This window comes from Pleurodeles waltl, chromosome 11 (assembly GCF_031143425.1).
Source record: "Pleurodeles waltl isolate 20211129_DDA chromosome 11, aPleWal1.hap1.20221129, whole genome shotgun sequence".
Lineage (NCBI taxonomy): Eukaryota > Metazoa > Chordata > Amphibia > Caudata > Salamandridae > Pleurodeles > Pleurodeles waltl.
Window position 1 is genome coordinate 800,323,677 of NC_090450.1, and position 22,344 is coordinate 800,346,020.

Sequence of the window (22,344 nt, forward strand, 5' to 3'; positions counted from 1 at the left end):
TCCACGAGTTTCTCCAACTCCTCTCCAGTGAAGGCAGGGGCCCTTTCCCCAGGTGCAGCAGCCATTGTCCCTTCCAGACCGAGGTCACAGCAACACTTGCAGTATAGGTCCTCTCCTGTGAAAGTTCAAGTCGCAAGTGGATAATTAGATAGAAAATGGCGGTCACGTCCGCGGCGGTGCGTACCGCAGCGGTGCGTCCCGCCACCGCCGGCGCCCTTCGCCATTGGCTCCTGAAACCCATAGGCTTCAATGTTAACCAATGCGGCTTTGCGCCGCGGTCTTCGCCCGCCGCCCGCCGCGGTGTGCCACGCCAGCGCATTGACCTCACATCCCATTGTCACACTTCACAGGTCAGGCAGCCGCCATTTCCAGGGCCCACATGGCTCAAATTCAACTGCGTCACACAGGCCTAGGCCTTGCATAGCCACTCAGACACGCCATTCACTGCATAGAGAATCGTATACTGTGCTAGCTGTGAGGACGTACCTGTGGGTTGCTTGACTGTGTGCTCCATGTTGTCCTTCCTAGGCACCGTCCGCTGGGTTGGGCGAGGAGACGGATGAATCCTCCCGTGTACCGACCGCTGGTGGACCTGTCGACAATGGAAGAACGCCACATTATCCTGACCTACCGTCTGAACCGTGCCACTATCCATGAACTGTGTGCCCAGCTGGAGCCCGACCTGATGTCCCCCATCCGCCAACCCACAGGGATTCCCCCTCTGGTGCAGGTCATGTCAGTACTCCATTTCTTGGCAAGTGGGTCATTTCAGACAACCGTGGGAATTGCTTCTGGGATGTCTCAGCCCATGTTTTCGAAGGTGTAATCCAGAGTGTTGTCTGCCCTGATGAAATCCGTGAGGAGCTACATCATTTTCCCTGAGGTGGGCGAATTGGCTACAGTGAAGGGTGATTTCTACACCCTTGGACATATTCCCAACGTAATTGGTGCCATTGATGGGACCCATGTGGCTTTGGTTCCCCCAAGAGACAGGGAGCAGGTGTACAGGAACAGAAAAAGTTACCATTCAATGAACATCCAGGTGGTGTGTTTGGCTGACCAGTACATCTCGCATGTAAATGCCAAATTCCCAGGGTCAGTGTATGACGCCTACATCCTAAGGAATAGCAGCATCCCTTACGTGATGGAACAGCTACAGAGACACCGTGTATGGCTAGTGGGGGACTCTGGGTACCCCAACATGTCGTGGCTACTGACCCCAGTAAGGAATCCCCGGACCAGGGCAGAGGAACGGTACAATGAGGCCCATGGGCGTACTAGGAGGGTGATCGAACGCACCTTTGGCCTCCTAAAGGCCAGGTTTAGGTGCCTGCATATGACAGGTGGATCCCTAATGTACTCACCTAAGAAGGTGTGTCACATCATCGTGGCCTGCTGCATGCTTCACAACCTGGCTTTGCGCCGCCAGGTGCCTTTCCTGCAGGAGGATGGTCGAGACGGTGGTGTTGTGGCAGCGGTGGAACCTGAGGAGAGTGACGAGGAGGAAGACGACGGGGCTGAAACAGACAACAGGGACAGAATCATTGAACAGTACTTCCAATAGGACACAGGTAACATTTCAAAGATAATTTAGTAAATGTGAACTACTCTCCAGCATCTCTGCTGCCTGTCTATTTGCCCCAGTGTATGATGACTGAGTTTTGGCTTTTCCCTCCCTATTTCAGATCTGGGGTCCCCACTACGAGTCCTGTGCTTCGTTTCCCCATGGACTACAGCTTTGTGGCAGCTGTTTGTTGACTTCACCATGTACAAGGACATATTTGCACTGTCATGTCAATTACAATCTATTGAAATCACAGCCAGACTCCAGATATTTTGGTGCAAAATAGGTGTTTATTGAAGTGCTCAAAATGGGATGGGTGGTTTCAAGTGGGTGGGGGCTATGGTGAAGGAATGTCCATGGCAGAGTCCAGAGTAACAGTCACACAGGTGCATTGTCCAGAGGCCTGTGGAGAGATGGAGCATGGGCAGTTCAAGGACGGACAGGGTGACAATGTGGGACAGTGGGATGACATCAGGTGGTATCCATTGCTGGCGGGGGTCTTGACATCCTACTCTGTCTTCTTGCGAGATCTCAGGGCCTTCTTGCGGGGTGGTTCTTCTCCTGCAGGAGGTGGGGGTCTGGTGGGCTGCTGCTGTGCGGGGGCCTCCTGTCCACTAGCGCCGGCGGAGGTGGTTGGCTGTTCTTGGTCCAGGCTAGTGGCAGGGGCCCTTGGGTGTTGTTCAGTGTCCGCCCTGGTGTTTACGAGGTCCTGCAGCAGCCCTACCATGGTAACCAGGGTGGTGTTGATGGCTCTGATGTCCTCCCTGTACCCCCGATAGTGTTCCTCCTGCAGTGCCTGGATCTCCTGGAACCGGGCCAGTACCGTCGCCATCGTCTCCTGGGAGCGGTTGTATGCTCCCATGATGGTGGTGAGGACCTCGTGGAGAGTGGGTTCCCTGGGCCTCTCCTCCCCCCCCTGTCGCACAGCTGCCCTCCGAGTTCCCCTGTTTCCCTGGGCCTCTGCCCCCTGGCCGGTGTGCCCACTACCACTGCCCCCAGGTCCCTGTTGTTGTTGGGGTGGTGGGTTATCCTGGGTGCCCTGTAGTGGTAGACACACCGCAGATTGGCGCGCCCTGGAGACAGAGGCATGGGCCCGCTGGGTGGGAGCTGTGCTGGTGTTCCCAGAGGGGTTAGGGTCTGTAGTGGCCTGTGCCTGTGTGAGGGGAACCGACTGTCCAGAGGTCCCCGATGGTCCGGGCTGGTCATCGGTGTCCAGATCGACAGAGCTGCTGTCATCGCTGACGGCCTCTTGGGTGGGGGGTGTGGATAATTCTGGCCCCTCCGCCGCGGTGTATTGACGGTCGGGTCCTGCAGGGGTATAGAGGTATGGTTATAGTTTCAATGTGTGGCATATGGGTGTATCTGTGGGTTCTCGTGTTCCCAAGTGCTGGCATTCGTGTGTGGGGGCTTTGGTGAGGGTGGCTTGTGGGGGGGGGATGTGTATATGCATTGGGCATGCTTTGGTGATGGGTGTCCATGCTTAGTGGACGCATGCAGGCCTAGGTTTGGGGATGTGTGGGTTGTGATGGTGAGACATTGGCGGGGAATAGGTGTGCTGGGGGTGGGGGTGAGGATGGTGGTGGGGGTGAGGATGGTGGTGGGGGTGAGGATGGTGGTGGGGGTGAGGGTGGGGGTGAGGATGGGGGTGGGGGTGAGGGTGGGGTTCGAGGATGGGGGTGAGGGTTGGGGTCTGATTTGGCATGCAGGTGGGGGGGAAGCAGTATTGAAGCTTCAACTTACCAGTATCCATTCCTCCGCCGACTCCTGCGAGGCCGTCAGGATGCAGGATGTTCAAGACTTCCTCCTCCCATGATGTGAATTGTGGGGGTTGAGGTGGGGGTCCTCCGCCAGTCTTCTGCACGGCGATGTTGTGCCTGGATACCATGGAACGCACCTTCCCCCGTAGGTCGTTCCATCGCTTCCTGATGTCTTCCCGATTTCTGGGGTGCTGTCCCACTGCGTTCACCCTGTCGACAATCCTCTGCCATAGCTCCGTCCTCCGGGCAATGCTAGTGTATTGTATCTGTGTGCCGAACAGCTGGGGCTCTACCCGAACGATTTCCTCCACCATGACCCTGAGTTCTTCGTCTGTGAAGCGGGGTTGTCTTTGGGGTGCCATGGGGTGGTGTGTATGATGTGTGGGGTGGAGTATGTGTATTTAAGTGAGTTGAGTGTGGTGGTGTGTGTTGTTTTGTGTGTGGATAGTGTGTGGGTGATGGTGTTGAGTGGCTGTGGCTGTTATTTTTTGGATGCTGGTGTCTCGCTCTTGCCTTCTTTACGAATTTTTTAGCGTAGGGGTTTGTGGGTGATGTGGGTGTGTGTTTTATATTGTATTGTGTGTGTGGGAGTGGTGTGTGTATGTGTATCAGGTGTGTGGGATTCAAATCGTCCAATGTGGCTGGGTTTTGTTCGTTTGTGTGTATTCTGACCGCGGCGGTGTGTCCCGCCAATGGAATACCGCGTTTGAATGACCGCCGCGTGGATTCGTGGGTCGTAATGGCATGGGCGTATTTCTGTTGGCGTGACGGTGGAGGTTTTGTCACCTCCACCTTTCCGCCGACCGCTGGTCTGGCGGTCTGTTGTGGCGGTCGGATTTTCGGAGGTTTGCCTTCTGCGGGTCAGAATGACCGTGGCGGGTTTCCGCGACCGCGGCGGGATTATGGAGGATTTCTGACCGGCGGTAGGCGCCTTTTACCGCCGAGGTCAGAATGACCACCATATTCTGAAATCTTGTGTCAAGGGAGCCACCAGTCAAGCCAGGAACCAGAGTAGCACCACCTAACTGACCTGCAAATAGACCAAGAAAGGGACAACCATCACAGTAAGAGTCAATGTTGGCCACTCAACACACATGCAGTACATTGTCGCCCTCCCAAGTGTGAATTGGCAAGTGGAATGTCAACAAATGGCAGATCCACATTTTCAAGACACACATTCCCAATGATCGATCCCCCACAGCTGACATTACCTAACTAAAGGCAAGCTCCACTGTCAGTATAAGTTAGGTTCCATGTTTATTCATTGTGTACAATGATGATAAGTAGCAATACTGATAACACTACTTTGGTTGGCAGTCCTTTTGCAGTTGACATAGCACTACTGGGAACATACAACATGCCCAATCCTTTGCAGACGTGATGCTAGCCAACAGCTTAGTAAACATAGCTCTGGCATTTGAACAGTAACACCTCCCCGATGGGAAATGTGTTTCCCCCCAAACCACACAGAGGGATAGCTGCACTTAACACTTTTACTGATGGCACACACAAGGAGGAGCAATGCCACAAGGCAGATAGGAGTACATTTCACATACAATACAGTTAACACATACCTGAATTTCATTGTAAGCATAGGTGGATCAACTCTGTTATAGAGTCAGCTGCATCCTCATCATCTGCCTCTTCATCACTTTCTATGTCACCATCATCCTCCACTGGTCCAGATGCCACCTCCTCAACATCCATTAATGGTATGTGATGTGTCAGGGCCAGATTGTGTGGTATGCAGCATACAACAACCATCTAGCAGACCTTTTGTGGTCTGTAGATCAGGGCACCTCCTGAGACGTGTAGACACCAGAATCTGGCCTTCAGTGGCACAAAGGTCCTCTCAATTACATGTCTCGTCCTGTCGTGGGCCTCACTGAAATGGTTTACCCCATCTGTTGTTGGATATCTCACTGGTATCAGCAGCCACTGAAGGTTAGGATAGCCAGAGTCACCTGTGTGCACAAAGGGTGGGCCTATCACAATACCGGTAGAGACAAAGGGCAGGATGTGAAGGTAAGTGACATTACAGTTGCACAGATACTATTGGATACATACCAATGAGCCAGGCCCCCTCTCTCTGTAGTTGTGCCATCATGTATGGGACATTGCTGTTCCTCAGAATATAGGAGTCATGCACAGATCCAAGAAACTTGGCTATCACTTGGGAGACATACTGGTCAGCAAGACACACCACCCTTAACATTTATGGAGTAAACGTTTTTCCTGTGCACTTGTTCATTGGCCCTGGGAGGAACCAAAGCAATGTGGGTACCATCTATGGCCCTTATCACATGAGGGATATGTCCCATATCATAGAAGTCAGCTTTAACAGTGGGAAAATCTGCAAGTTGGGGGAACCTGATGTAGCTGACCAGGTCTTTGAGTAAAGCGCACAGTACATCCTTCAACACAAGACTGAACATCGGCTGTGACATCCCTGCTGCCAAGCCCACTGTAATCTGGAATGAGCCTGAGGCAAGGAAGTGTAGCCGGGGCCGGTACACCGGTGCATGTCTCATTTTCACCACTGCACGGTATCTAGGAATAGGAGAGAGGAAAAGCCACAAGTTGATGTCGACAGCTCACATGCCACCTAACACCATACTTGTAGCACACAATAGAACTGTGGACATAACACTGAAATATACAAAATCCATTTGGGTATGTCACTGAACATGTATGCCATCCTAGATGACTTTTCCCACCCCAGACAAACAGCTTGCCACACACAAAACATGTGACACTTCCATGTAACAACACCCTATTCCCACAGGTAATAAGGTGTATGTAACGTTTTAACATACAGATATGGTTACCCCGTCTATGAGACATCAAGTAACTACACATGTCCTGTCATTGTCATCAATACATCTAACTACACTGTCCATGAATATCACAAGTGTGAACCCATCTTTGATGTGAGAACATAGTTAACCTATGAACGTCACTACATTTCATCCATGATGCACTTATAATTCACCTACAATACATTAACTACATGTAATATGGCAGCTGCCTGTCCTGCATGCACAGGACAGGGGGAAGTGACCTAATTCCGCCAGAGTTAGTAGTCATGGAGGTAGGCGGTCGCAACCGACGTGCAACTCCTCATTGGATAACATTGTTTCCTATGGGAGACTGGGGCCAATGATGACCACCACCATCGGTGACGGTCATGTACGCATCTGCCATTTTCTGTTGCATAGCTCACTTGAGCCCCTGACACTTGTGCAAGCAAGACCTCCACTGCGTGAGCTGCTCTGTACTGCCTCTGGAAGCCATAATGCAACGTCCTGCAGGAGACAAGGCCCATGCCTTCACCCAGGAGGAGTTGGAGAAACTAGTGGACGGGGTCCTACCCCTGCATGGACAGTTGTTTAGGGCACCAGAGCAGCAGGTGAGTCCAATGTTACTGTCCTGTATGATAGTGGTGTTTGAGAGGCTGAAAGGCGTTATGGCGAAGCACACAAAGAGGAGCATGCAGGTGGCAAAGGAGTTGGTGTTTTTGTGCGATTAAGACTAGTTAGTGTGGGCATGAGATGTGTCTGGTGTGTGAAGTTCACTGCTGTTGCTGGGATGCCATTCTACATGACTTTCTCCTTCTGTCTGTGTCACCCATGCAGGTCAGCACCCATCAGAAGAAGGGGACTTGGCATGCCATTGCCAAGCAAGTGCGGACCCTTGGGGTCCATAGCAGGCAGAGCACCCACTGCAGAAAGCGGTGGAAGGACCTGGGATGCTGGGCCTGTGAGACCACTGGGGCCCAGCTGTGGATGTCCTCTCAACAAGGGAGGGGTGCTTGTTGGACCCTGACCCCCCCCCCCCCATTGGCCCGCATTTTGGAGGTGGCCTACCCTGAGGTGGATAGGCACTTCAGGACAGCACAGCAGCCACAAGGGGGTAAGTACACACTCACACCTCACTAATGTTAGGTTTGTATGGGTTGGGGTAGTCTACTAGTGGGAAGATGTAGTGTAGATCATTGGTAGATGCGCAGCAACTATGGGTATCAGCCACCCTGGCGGAATTTATATTGATTATGTGTGCCGATACCATTCAGACAGGGGTTTATGAAGGGACTAATTCCATGTTTGGGTTTGTCTGGACACCCTTCACATCTTTTGAGAGACCAGCTCCTTTCATCAGCATCAGTATACCTGAGGTGTTAGGGCATTGCCCTCATTATTAGTCTGCCACTATCAAAGGGGTAATTTGTGAGTTCTTAATCAGCTGCCTTTTACTGAATGTGTGGATGGCTGCAGGGGGCCAAGGAATTACTGACCAAATTCTTAATGGATTTGTGGGTATGCTATTTTACCATGCAAGATTCGGTTGAGTAAAGAGTACAGAATATGTCTATGTAAACGACCATGGGAATGTGCCAAGGAATATGCATCTGTGCATTGTTAGACCCTTCATCAAGTCAATGAGTGCCAATGTTCCCACAGTAATAGTTTTTTTCAGCATAGCTTTTGTTCCCCCTATGATTGCCCACAGTTATGTATGTCAATGTAAAGGCATGCCCTGTCATGCATACCAGCAGACAAATATGTTCTTACTCTGTGTAAATGATGGGTAGGTATTGACACATTCCATCCTTTCTTTGTCTCCCACCCTCCCTCTCCTCCTCTGTCTTTGTGTGCATTTGCATCATCAGTCAATGGAGAAGGGGCACAGGCGAGTGGGGAGCTGCAGCCCACAGGACCCAGGAGGCTGACACCAGCAGAGCCGAAGGGACAAGTTGGACGGAGGGCGATCTGGAGTACAACCAGGAGACTAGATCTTCAACATCCTCTTTAGATTCCTCCTCCGATGGACAATCCCTGGTAGTGATGGACTCATCTGGGACAAGCCCAGCAACATCCTTATCCGCCACCCCCCTTACCAGCACGGTGCTCCCTGTAGCTCCCCACCCAGTTGCCCGTGACTTCTCACCCAGGAGGATGGGTATCTCCTTCGCCGAAGGCACCTCTGCCCTCCCCCAGTCAGCCCTGCTGCCCTCAATGAGGAGACTATTGAGCTCCTGAGGTCCATCTCTGAAGGACAGTCAACCATCATGAATGCCATCCAGGGATTAGCATCACAGATGCAGCAGACCAATGCCTACATGGAAGGCATTCATGGTGCCCTGAATGGCCTGCAGAGATCCTTTCATGCTCTGGCCTCCTCGTTGATAGCAGACAGTGTCTCGTCATCTTCTGTCCCCCCTCCAGCTACCTGTGCCCAATCTCACACCCCTCTCTGCACACCCATCCAGAGCACACAGTCAGGCCACCATTCATCCACCTCAACAGACATGGTTCGCAAAGACAAACACAGGCACCACAAGAAACACCACCACCATGCACACAGACAACACACACATGCAGACACCACAACACCCACTCCCCACACCGACTCCCCCAGAACCTCCTGCCTCACAGACACTATACCACTCAAACCTGCTATCAACACATCAACACTCCCAGATCCAGCCACAAGTCCCCTCATGTCCCCGTCACCAAAATAGTATACCTGCATACATTCACCCAATACACCACATGCACACTGAACATGACTAGCAACACCGCCATATGCAGCACATCCACCTTACCTGCAGGCACCACCCCAACAGACACTCAAACATCCTCTCTGGCATCTCCCTGCATGTCCTCCCCCCTCCTCCCAATACACCTAAATGCCCGCACGAACCTACCCAACTGACACCCAGCACACACATGGCTTCCGCCCACGCACCAGCACCCAAGGCACCTACCAAGACACACCTCTCAACCACTCCCTTTCCCTCCACTCCCGAACGTTTTTCCCATGACCACCCTTGTTTCCCTAAAAAAGATTCCTTTATGGGTTTTCCCTGTTCCCTCCCACTGTCCCTGCTCGTGGTTCCTCCAAGTGCCCGGTTACCCTCCCCAAACCCAGTCCTTCCACCTCCCAGTCCTCCCATACCCCCCAGTAGTGTCCATGCCCCTCTCCCAGAAAAAAATACACCTCCCACCAAACCCAAGGTCACCCCTCCTAAATCCAAAGGCAAGGGCCCTCCCCAAAGCCTAAAACAAAATCCAAAGCTCCTCCCCAAACCAAAACCCAAGCCAAAGGACCCTCCTCCCAAACCTAAGCCCCTACCTCTGCCCCCAACCTTCCCTGAGGAGCCTGCCTGCCCCATGTGGAGGCCACTTTGCAGTCAGGAGTCAAGTTGGGGCCAGAGACTTTTGGACTGGCCAGTAGGCCTATCTTGTACATTGTTTATTTTTATGATTACAAATTGATTTCAATATATCTGCACCACAGAACCATTGGTGTTGAGGGTAACAGACTTGTTCTGCCTTTCCTTGCACATGTATGTGTTGTATTTGTGTGATTTGGTGTGTATCTTCTGTGTATTGGATGTATTTGTGTAGCAGCATGAGTTATGTAGGTGACTTGTGCTATGTACTTGTTATGATGTGTTGTGATGGTGTTGTGTGTCATTGTGTGGTAGTGGTGTGTGCGTCCATGTGTGTAGTAATGCATCTATGATGTGCTTTGTGTGTTGGGAGGAGGTGGTGTGTGGTCTGACACATTATTTGGCAGTATTTTGGTTTACATTGGTTCGGTTGTGTGCTGTTGCTACATGTTTCTGCCAGTATGTCCTGTGGAGGTGTGCAGCATGCCTCTCTGTCAATGCGTTTGTGTAGTTGTGATGGTGTTGTCATTGTGTGACTCGTGGTGTTGTGTATGAATGTGTTTGACAGTGGCAGTGGTGTGTTTGTGTGCAGTGTGGTGTGTGTATGGCACATGTATGTTGGCCGTGGTGTGTGTTGCTTGTGTGTGAGTGTGTGTATGTAGGTATGTGTGTGTGTGTGTTGGCACGGGTGTTTGTTTGCATGTGTGTGGCCGTCGCTAGCCCTGCCAGGTGTGCATGTTGTGTTTCAGTATGTGCTAATGGCCTTCCCTCCAGTGTGTGCCAGGCTGGTGTACTTACGATTGTTGTTTTCATTGCTGTTGCTGGTTCTGGAGTTGTATGGCCAGCAGGAACAGTGGGAAGGCTTCAAGTTTGGATTCCATGGCAGCTGTGGACATGTCTATTTTCCTGAAGGTGTGTTGCCTTTTATATTGTTCGTTTACCAGGCTTTTTATGGCAGTGCGACCGCCCTGGAAATCCTGGTGGTGTGCAACCTCATATTATGCTCGGCGGAAACATGGTCTCCGTGGGCCTGGAGGTGCCTACCGCCGTTCGCAGCGGTCCGTCCGCACTGGTGATACTGGCAGTGTATTGGCTGTGTTTCGTTCGGATCACCGCCATGGTCATAATATGGCAGTCTACCCTGCTGGCCTGACGGCGGTCTGACCGCCACAGCTGGCTTGGCAGTCTGTGGACCGCCAAACTCATAATGACCACCTCAGTGTCTTACACTCACACACTCATTCATTCGCCCTGCCTCTCACTTTGACTCACTCATAAATTTATTTCAAATAAACCACCCTAAGAGCGAGATGGTCACTAGTGGTTTAGTCCTGAGTGCAGTGCTGCACTTAAATCCCTTAAGGCAGCCACCAACACCACCCCTTTTAACATTATGCATATTAGAGCAGCTAATATCAAATATAAGCAAGCACTCCAGCAAAGAAACAAGAAATTAGGGTGATCGCTTGGGATGATTTTAATAAAACGGCACTGTTGAATGATTCCAGATTTTTTTTGGGGGGGATAGTTAACTGCTTCTTTTTCTTGGATAGTCCATCTACAGAGATTGACTGTCACATCCCTGAACAAGATTAGATAGACTATTATTCTCTCATTTTAAACTCAGATAAGAAGGGGGGCATGGTTGCCAAGGAAAATGGGCCTGATTCCCACCCTATGAATGATAACTGGATAGCTGACCTTATAGAGCTAGCCTCTGTAACAAATGCTATTATGGGTCCTAGGCCCTGATGGGGTACCAATTGACTTATTCAAACAAAATGCAGGGTTTTGGGCACCACTGGTCACAAAAGTATTAATTAAACAGAGTGAAGCAAGCTCATAAAGAGACGCATCAATCCCTAATAGTTTCCAAGTAATCACAATAAACACAAATAATATTAAAAAGTAGAATGTAGTGTGCACCTCCACAAAAATTCCTGCTGCACTAAGTAACCACAGGGGTGAAAAAAACACCCCAATTGTTAACGAAGAAAAGATTGGGTGGTGCACCACTTTAAGTTGTAGACATATTCTTTATATACTAATTGTAGAAGAGTCCCAGATAATTAAACAGGTGATGATACACGGTTTCTGTTCTTTTTCTTCCAAAAATTATTTTTATTTGATCAAGAATACTTTTTATAACAGTAAGTTGATGAAAGCAAGCAGCCAACGCGTTTCGCCCTATACACTTGGGCCTCTTCAGGGCTGCAAGAGTAACATATAACCATAAAAAAGTTGAATGATAGTGGTATTCCTGATATCATTTAATATGTAAGAACAAACAAGAAAAGTTTTTTACATAAATTTTATAGTGCAAGGCACAAAACAATATTTATATACAGTTGTGATTTATGTCCCAATGGAAAGAAACAATTTTTTATATTTGCCATAATTCCGTGTAAAAGTCAAACTCGAGTTATAAGTCTAGAAAAGAACCAGCAAGGACCATAAGAACTGTGGTAAGTAGAATAATTTAGTGAACCCTAAACGAAAAAGTGCCAGCATTACCATACCAGTGTGTTTAGAGAATATCATTGTGCATGCAATAATGAAAAGCCCTAAAAGAGAGCTGAAAAGTAAGATATTTTAAGTGAAACTAAAGTGAGACAGAAGTAGGATAAATGAAAAAATATATAAATTGGTATAACCAACAAACCACCTACCAAATGGTAAGTTCCAAACTGTATTGAAAAGTTGTTTGCAAAATATGACTGAAACCCCAATGTGAAAGGAGAAAGTATAAATACTCAAGATTAATATTACAATGATAGATATACTAATGGTCAGACCAATAGTCCCTATATTTATACAATCTCCATTGTAATAAACAAGTAATCCATTAGCATAAAACAAACATTTGTTACAATAGTAATATCATAACAGCAAGATAATTACCACCTGGTAGTCATGTAACCATAAACAAAAGATTGTCAAAAAATAATAAGTCATATATTGCAAAGTGTAGAACAATCTCAATCATTGTATACAAAGTTGTAACATTTTTTAGTAAGATACTCAAAAGAAAATAACTATATACTGAAAGGGAATATTAATATATACAACAAGCCCATTACAGGAAATAATGAAACTCATGGTCAGTATTATGTCCCAACTCGACTGAACGTAAACGACAGATCCAGGCTGCTTCTCTCTGACGTAATTGCAGTTCTCTATTACCCCCCCTGGGATTTGGTGGGATATGGTCAATCCCGTGAAATGAGATTACATCATCATGTTTGTGCATCAATGCCATATGCAATGAAAGCGGATATCGGTTATCATTGTTCTTAATAGCACGTATATGCTCCTGTATTCGGTGTTTGAGCAATCTAATGGTACTACCCACATAAATTTTATTACATGTGCATTTGAGAATATAGATCACAAATTTAGTGTTACAGTTGATAAAACTTTTGATGGTAAAGACCCCTGTATTGTTATAACAGAAAGTGCTAGTTTTATCCAGACCAAAAGCACAGACATTGCATTCATGGCATGTATAAAAGCCCAAAGGCTTGGCTGGGAGCCAAGTGGATACATTAGGTACAGATACATAACTCGGACAGAGAAAATTTCTCAATGTTTTGCCTCTTCGATAGGTAATTCGAGGTGTTTCAGAAAGAGACCCTTTAAGTCCCTGTAAGTCAGTGAGTAGATGCCAATGACGTTTAAGGATTTTGTAAATGCCCTGACTATGGGCCGTATATCTAGTTACGAAGGACAAGCGTGCATTGTGTGAAATCCTTTTATTTTTAGGTTTTAATAACAACGTGTTTTGTCTAGATGTGTTCATAATACGCTGTTCTGCAGTTCGAAGAATCTGGTGGTTATAACCTCTGTTGATAAATCTTTGTTTAACAAGTCTAATTTGTTCACAAAATTGATCTTCAGTACTGCAATTTCTTTGCACACGTACCATTTCACCAAAAGGGATGTTATTAATGGTAGAAGGCGGATGTGCGCTAGTTGCATGTAGAAGGCTATTGCAAGAAGTGGATTTCCTATAGAGGACACTCTGTATAGAATTATTATAAATGAAAAATCTTATATCCAAAAACTCAATGCTTTCTCGACTGTAATGCAGGCTGAGTTTCACATTATAAGGATTGTCATTGAGAAATGTGTGGTAAAGGGTGAGTTGTTCAATAGATCCATTCCAAATCAGGATGATATCATCAATGTACCTGCCCCAGAATACAATAAATTCAGTCCAGGGCGAGGCATTTCTACCCCATGCATGTATTTTTTAATACTGACCATGAGTTTCATTATTTCCTGAAATGGGCTTGTTGTATATATTAATATTCCCTTTCAGTATATAGTTATTTTCTTTTGAGTATCTTACTAAAAATTTTTACAGCTTTGTATACAATGATTGAGATTGTTCTACACTTTGCAATATATAACTTATTATTTTTTGACAATATTTTGTTTATGGTTACATGACTACCAGGTGGTAATTATCTTGCTGTTATGATATTACTATTGTAACAAATGTTTGTTTTATGCTAATGGATTACTTGTTTATTACAACGGAGATTGTATAAATATAGGGACTATTGGTCTGACCATTAGTATAACTATCATTGTAATATCAATCTTGAGTATATATACTTTCTCCTTTCACATTGGGGTTTCAGTCATATTTTGCAAACAACTTTTCAATACAGTTTGGAACTTACCATTTGGTAGGTGGTTTGTTGGTTATACCAATTTATATATTTTTTCATTTATCCTACTTCTGTCTCACTTTAGTTTCACTTAAAATATCTTACTTTTCAGCTCTCTTTTAGGGCTTTTCATTATTGCATGCACAATGATATTCTCTAAACACACTGGTATGGTAATGCTGGCACTTTTTCGTTTAGGGTTCACTAAATTATTCTACTTACCACAGTTCTTATGGTCCTTGCCGGTTCTTTTCTAGACTTATAACTCGAGTTTGACTTTTACACGGAATTATGGCAAATATAAAAAATCGTTTCTTTCCATTGGGACATAAATCACAACTGTATATAAATATTGTTTTGTGCCTTGCACTATAAAATTTATGTAAAAAACTTTTCTTGTTTGTTCTTACATATTAAATGATATCAGGAATACCACTATCATTCAACTTTTTTATGGTTATATGTTACTCTTGCAGCCCTGAAGAAGCCCAAGTGTATAGGGCGAAACGCGTTGGCTGCTTGCTTTCATCAACTTACTGTTATAAAAAGTATTCTTGATCAAATAAAAATAATTTTTGGAAGAAAAAGAACAGAAACCGTGTATCATCACCTGTTTAATTATCTGGGACTCTTCTACAATTAGTATATAAAGAATATGTCTACAACTTAAAGTGGTGCACCACCCAATCTTTTCTACTGGTCACAAAAGTGTTGAGGGCTGCATTGAGGGGCGACCCAATTGATTCATGGAAGGAAGTCATAATAGTACTCATCTACAAAAAAGGTGATCAATATTACCTACATGTTATTGCCCAATATCATTGATAACAGTGGAGATCTTAGGGCACGTCATTTTGGGAAAACTAGAGATCTGGGCAGAGGCTAGGTCCTTCTACTGTCCACTTCAATATGGTTTCCGACCAAGTCTAGGGGCTGTGGAGCAACCTCACACTTATTCTCGGTAAATACATCAAGGCCAGGAGTGGGACCTTGCATGTGGCCTGTATGGATTTCTCCTGTGCCTTTGACCTCGTAGACAGGGACATTTTGTGGGATTTGATGGAGAAGGTGGGAATTGATATCCTCTATTAGATCTCATAAGATGTTTACACAGGAATACTACAACCAAAGTGCGCATCTCACGGAATGGGGATTGTACTGCCCCCATAAAGGTTGTCAGAGGGGTTAGGCAAGGGTGCATGCTATCTCCCTTCCTTTTCCTTTTTATGTAAATTCTCTAGCAACAGTGTTATGATCTTGCAGTGAAAATGTCCCCAGAATTGGTACCCAGACAATTCCAGTGTTGCTGTAGGTAGATGATGAGGTCCTTTTAGCTCGGACTGCTAATGGTCTTCAAAAGCTTTTACATGGTTTTAATGAGTTTATTCTGAATCTTAAACTTAAGGTGAACCAGTGAAAGTCTTTTGTTATGTCGTGGGGACCCAAAAATATAAAATGAAAACGTTTTTTGTAGGGGGGAGTCCTATTGAGGAAGTATCCACTTTTAATTATTTAGGCATTTTATTGGACGAAAATGGGCGATGGGACAGAGTGCAAAAGATGGGGATTTTTGGTGATGCCATATTTAGATTTGACAAAAAGTTAGCCATAAGCTTGTTCAGGAAATGATCCAGCTCTATAAATGTAAATCAGTGGGCACTTATGGAGCAGGGTTTGGGGGTGATGCTGCTGTAGGTAAACTCCAGTTAGCTCAAAACAGTTTCCTGTGCAGACTCCTAGCAATGCCTAAAACCACCTTGAGCCTTATCGCACACATGGAACTGGGAGTAGAATTTATGGAAGCTCAAATCATTATGGCACTACTCATTTTATGGCTAAAGGTATGGTGCACCCCTAAGGCACAATTGTGGAGACAGGGGCTGGCAGATTGTTTAAGCCTAGACAATATTACTGCGATTCATGGCTGGCCTACATAAAAAAATAGCTTTTATGGCCTGGGCCATAGTTCCCTTTTTGATAGACCGGAAAGCATTGTCTCAAAATGTAAAGAGATAGTTAAGGGGGCATATGAATTACATAGAATGGAAACCAGACTGAACATGCCATCAGTGATTAGATATATGCAAAGTTTTACATCTATAGGTATGGAGCCCTATTTAACCTGGGTAATCAAACCAGAACATAAATTCTATCTCACTAGATTGAGATTGAATACAGTTTATTTCCTGGTGGAACTTCCCCGTAGGGAGTACCTGGCACTCATCCCTCCCATGTTGTCCTTGTAATGCTGTTACTGCCCAATCTCCGCAGTTTATGCTTTTTTGCACACTTTATCATTCCCTTAGATTGCACTTCTTGTGTCCAATTCTCCTACAAACAATTTTACATCTTATAAAGAAGGGCTGATCTATCTGCAAGGTTTATCTTCTGTTGAAATTTGCACTGTCGTCCTAAACTATGTTATTGCTGCTATTGCCTTAAGAAGAACTTATGCACTTTAATTACTTATTGGGTGACTATTTACTGGATTCTGAATTGCTGCTTCTTTTTCACTTATTGCTGTTTTTAACATTATTTTTAGCTGTGTTTTATTTTTTGAATTATATAATGTATTTGTGTTTTATCTTGTGCTTCCATGGTCATATATATAGTGGCCTTATAAAGATATTTAGAATTGAATTTACTCATTCATATTTACTCACTCACTGTGATTTCACTCTTACTCTCATTCAACCATACTCGCTTATCTAACTCACTTTGAATCCCTCAATGGCACTTATTCGCCTTCAGTTTCTGTTGCTCAATCTCACTCACTTACTTTCACTCACCCACATGCTTACATATACCAGCAGACACGCACGTTCACACAAACACAACCTATCTCACACAAACACACACTCACTCTCTCACATGCACAAAACATTCATTTTAAATCAGTTTAGTTACATTTATCTTTGCTGCCAGTGAAGGTCCCGTACTTGATGGTGCTCCATTTTTTTGTATTACAGTCAGAGTGAAAAGTATCATTCATTATTATTATTTTTTATTCAAATTTAATATACTAAATATAGAAACACATGGTCAGAAGAGAAGGAATGTGGGGTCCCAACACCTATAACATGCTAATAGATGGGTTCTTGGCACTGATTTTGCTACCTCTAAGGCTAGGATTCACTAAGGCAGTGCCAAGGGTGACAAGGAGCAAAGGTGGGAAAATGATGTCCAATGTTGATGGGGAAATGGTGTCCAATGTTAAGTCTTGTCTTAAGGAGACAATAACCGTAACCCATGGTGTTAAAAATACTGTGGATGAAACTAAGCCCGGGGTAAACCACATGTGAAACATGTTATAAGTATACTTTGAAAACTACAATAGAAAGTAAAATATAAAATAGGAGTCGTGGTGTCACATTATAATAGGGACTAGCTCCCTTTGCTTTTTTTTCAAATAGCCAAATAAAATTAAATTTCGGTCTAAAACCACAACTGTTCAGGGCTATTAATTACAACGCCTTACTTTCTTATTTCTGTTTTTGTATTAGTTTAAACACAACATTGTATTGCATACGTTGATATTATTAACATAATCAAGATCATATATTAAAAGAAGCATTGTCTAGCGTAGAGTCAGTTCGACTGTTTTCCAAATCAATTTTAACACGACTACGGTCCTGTAACATGGTGGTCAGTTTGCCACTGTGCCTCCGCCAATATATATAATTAGCATCACTCCATAACATACCTGGAAGATGTAGGATTCTACCCAAGCAAGAGATATCGTCAGTACAGATACATAGATGCATAAAATCATACACAAATGTATTTATATTGCACACAGTTATACTTTAAAACATGGGGAGTTGAAGTCAGTTGCCCAGAAATTTTGTTTTGCTTTTGTCCCACAGCTGCGAAATAAATCCCTAGTTGCCATGTACCAAGCTTCCTATTTTGCCAATAGAGAAAGGAAGGGACACCCCCCCCTACCCAAAGGCCCTCCCCACTCTCCTACCACAACTCTCCAACCACAACTCTCCTTACAAAATGTTCTGGTCAAGGTCTAGGAAAAGATGGCAACCCAGCTAGGAGCCAAAGCCCCTTGGGTACCACACCTGCATCAGCTCCTCTGATGCTGCAGCACGTATGGGTTGAATCTATCTGCCCATCTCAGTGAAGAGGTTTCAGGGAGCTAGTGCTCAGTAGAATCACCCTCGCCTCTCTCTCCCTGCCTCAATACAGTAAGAGGTTCTGACTGCTTCCCTCCCTGAGCCTGTTTCTGGGCCACGTCTCCATTTTTCCTCTGGTGACTCTGGGAGTGTGGGTTGTACTGTAATGTTGTACCAGCCTCCTTTTGTGATAACTAATAATTGACTCCCGATCTGACCAGGCATCTCCTTTTTTAATTTACAATAAGTATTGCACACGTGTACAATTAACAATAAAACAATACATCAGTCACTGAATAATGATTCAAACAGATAATATTTTATCCAAAATAATGTCCTTTCTTGAATTAGAAACACAGTTCATCCCAAATGAAAATAATCATTCCAAAGATCCAATATGTGTATCCTCGTGAGAGTAAAGTCCCAATTCAAACAGTTTATTGTAAATTTTTGCATAACCACTTGTGTTATCGTGTGGGGTGTTTGGAGGGTGAAACCCTAGTGTTTGCACTGTGTAGTGTGTTATATTATGGGTTGTTTGATTTGAGGGCAGGAGCGCTTATTACTCTTTCTCACCCCCTTTCTTATATGTAATCTCCTTTTTTAACTCCTTCTTCCCTGTGGTTGAGTTGAACTCATGCTCACTGCCGAATGAAGCATATATCTATTCCATATGGAAATTTCTGTCCCAGAAGAAGCAGCAGCACAGGCTACGTTCTTTCACGTACCCCCCCCCCACCACATATTAAGTTTTTACAGGGTCCCAGTACCATGCCTCCAGTGTCATATAAAGAAATTTAGGCACTTGGAAGTACTGTCATCCACCCTTGTAAATAGATATTTATACCAGCCAGAGTGGCTAGTTACTGAGGTCCCTGATACATAGCCTCACACTCAGCAGGATGTGACCCCACGGTCCTCTCTTTCAGATTTGATCTTGCAGAGAGAAAGGACTGCCTTAGTCACCTTCCTCTTCAGTGGGCGAGAAAGTCTCAGCTCTCTGGCTCCAGGAATCAACCTCTACCAGACTCTATCAGCAGTGGACTCCTCTTTGGCGAGTAGGGTGACTTCATGGAACATGTCTCGGATTAATCAAAACACCATCCAGATCTTAAGACCAGTCTGATGATGCTGTATCAGGTGTGCCAACACAAATTCTGATATCCAAGTAACACTGCTACCAGGGGCATGAACATTAGTCTTTCCTTGCTCTGAAAGTGCTCAGGTTATTAATCTGGTATTGGCTTAAATTGTTAGAGTTGCTTGAAGCTTTGTAACTACCAAGTTTTAGTCTTTTTGAGAGGAACTGTAAGGGTAACAGCTGAGCTGTGGAGTGCCTGCTTTTAATGGACACTTGTAGAATTGTTTGTAATAGGCACAGTCTGATTGCATATTTTTAAAATCTATATTTTGGAAGCACTTTTTTAATCTTGAACCTAAATTATTTTGCTCATTTATGGCAGCCTACCTTATACTTTGTGTTCACAGTGCTTTCTGTCACAGGCTGGGACTGTAACGATCTTGAAATCCTGCCATCAGTGTTGCTACATGAGGACCTTCCACATGCCTGCTGCCATTATGATTACTAATTTGGAACCTGTGCTGAACTTCAGTATTTAAAACCTCTCGGAAATCAGATCCACTCCAGATACATTTCCAGGGTTTACTTATCAACCACTAATGCATTATGGTACTTGTATGCCGTATCTGATCATGAGTGCTGGAGAGGAGACTTTGGGTGAAATGTATTATGCTTATAACTATATCGTACCACTTCTAGCATTCCAAATGTGTTCCCTTGCAGGAACCCCTGTCATATTACAAAATAATATCTAATCCATTTTCCACTCTGGATTTTCATTCTGCCCACTGGTTGCTTCCTGGAACCTCTGTGCACTCCTTCAGGCAGAGAGCTAGAAAAGGGACTTAGACTGCTCACTTCAACACTGTGCTGCATCCTGCTCACACCTGTTCTGAATTCTAATCACCCTGTGTGGTTGTGAGCTGTGGAAAGGGATTTAAGCCTGGCTTCTGCTTTCAGAACTCATGCTTCAACTGCTGCTGCTAGATTCCCCTACTTACTTCTCCACTTGCCTGCCAAAAGTCAATGGCTTCAGCGGGACCTCCTCCAGTGGCTATCTGACGTCATGGAGTCCTCTTCCGCCTCAGCCTCCTGCCTTGCACCGCTGAGGATTTGTGACTTCTACTTCAGAGACTAAGGGCCTGATTCTAACTTTGGAGGACGGTGTTAAACCGTCCCAAAAGTGGCGGATATACCACCTACCGTATTACGAGTTCCATAGGATATAATGGACTCGTAATACGGTAGGTGGTATATCCACCACTTTTGGGACGGTTTAACACCGTCCTCCAAAGTTAGAATCAGGCCCAATGTGCCTGATTTAGATTTTGGCAGCTGGGTTACTCCTTCACAATGTTGACAGGCATCCCGTCCGCTGAAAGCTAAATCCCATTATTTCCTATGGTATTTAGATTTCGGAGGATGGGATATATGTCACTGCCGTGACGGAGTAACGCGTTCGCCAACGTCTAAATCAGGCCCTAAGTCCGAAGGTAAAACTTCAGACTGAGTCAAACCTGTTTTCTGTATCTGACCAGCATTCCATTGCAGTTGGCCATATCTTTTGCTTAGATACCTGTCAAGAACAACAGGATGACCTTGATTGAAGCTTAACGCTTTTTGGCACAAGTTTCATATTTAAACTTTAAAAATTCATACCTCTATTTGCCCTTATTAGGTTTTTGCCATTTTAGCATAATTTTAGTTAGTGAATTGTACTCCATTTTTCTAAAATACTTTGGATTTTTGTGCTGTGTTTTGACTTTATTACTGTTTTGGCCATGCATAAATAAATTGCACATTTCCTCTAAGTTAAGCTGTCTACTCTGCGCTATAGCTACCAGGGTGTTGAGCCCAGGTTAATTTAATGACTTTAATGGTTCCCCCTTATAGGGGTTGTGGTTTTTACTTGAGGTGGGTACCTATCCTCATCAACTAATACCCCAGTTTCTTACAGGGGAGATTCAACTACCCTTCTGTGCAATCACAAAGCTGAGTGAATATACAAATACACATATATTCAGTACCACTTTCAGCAACCACAGAGCTTTATGCAAATATATTCTACAAATACCCTGTAAGTTCTTTCCAGTCACTCACTGCACAGCCTCATCTTTGCATCTCACAGCTGGCCTCTAAGCCAACTGTTGTTCCTTAACCCTTCAGGCTACCAGATATCAGTTTTGCACTCTAGAAAATCAGGGCAGGCTGTCAGGGACAACACAATTCCTCACAGAGTAACTACCTGGATGACTTTCCACCCCTAAACAATTCTTACTTTCGAGTCTATTCCCATTTCACCCCTCTCCTGGTCACAGCTCTGTCACATCGGTTAGCGCTCTCTAATACTCCCTCTGAGACTCACCCAAAGGCGGGAATGAGATTGGATCAAAAGGGAAATCTCAGGGACAGCGTACTTTAGGAGTACCCCTAATTAGAGCTTTTAAATGACTGGTACTATGCGGCTCTGAGTACCTGCACTTCATTAATATAAAACGGGAGAGAACCCGCACTTCTCAGCACAACAACAAAGCACTACCCCTGACCAGTGCGTGAAAATTCCTCCACCAGCTGCCAGCCACAAGGAGGGGCACAGATAACCTACTACCCTCAAATATCTATGTTTTCCAAAACGGAAAGGGTTGTGCCAAAAATCTCACCCACCCTTGTATTCATTCAACAAACATTTCAGACCATTGTCTTGGAATTGATAAAAACGAATGTTTTTCTGCCAGGGCCATTGTATCGTGCTGGAGAAGCGGCCACATGATTGTAGTCTGCGGCAGGCGCGCACGAAGGCGCACGCAGAGCCGGCCACTGTCAGTAATTGCAGAGTCAGTGGCAAAGATGAGAGGATAATGAGAGAGAGGCTTGACCCCGCTACAGCAGAAGCCGCAGAGCTGTGAAACACATTTATGGATCGAGGCGCGCAAATCACTGTTTCATAAACACCTTGTGCCGAATACA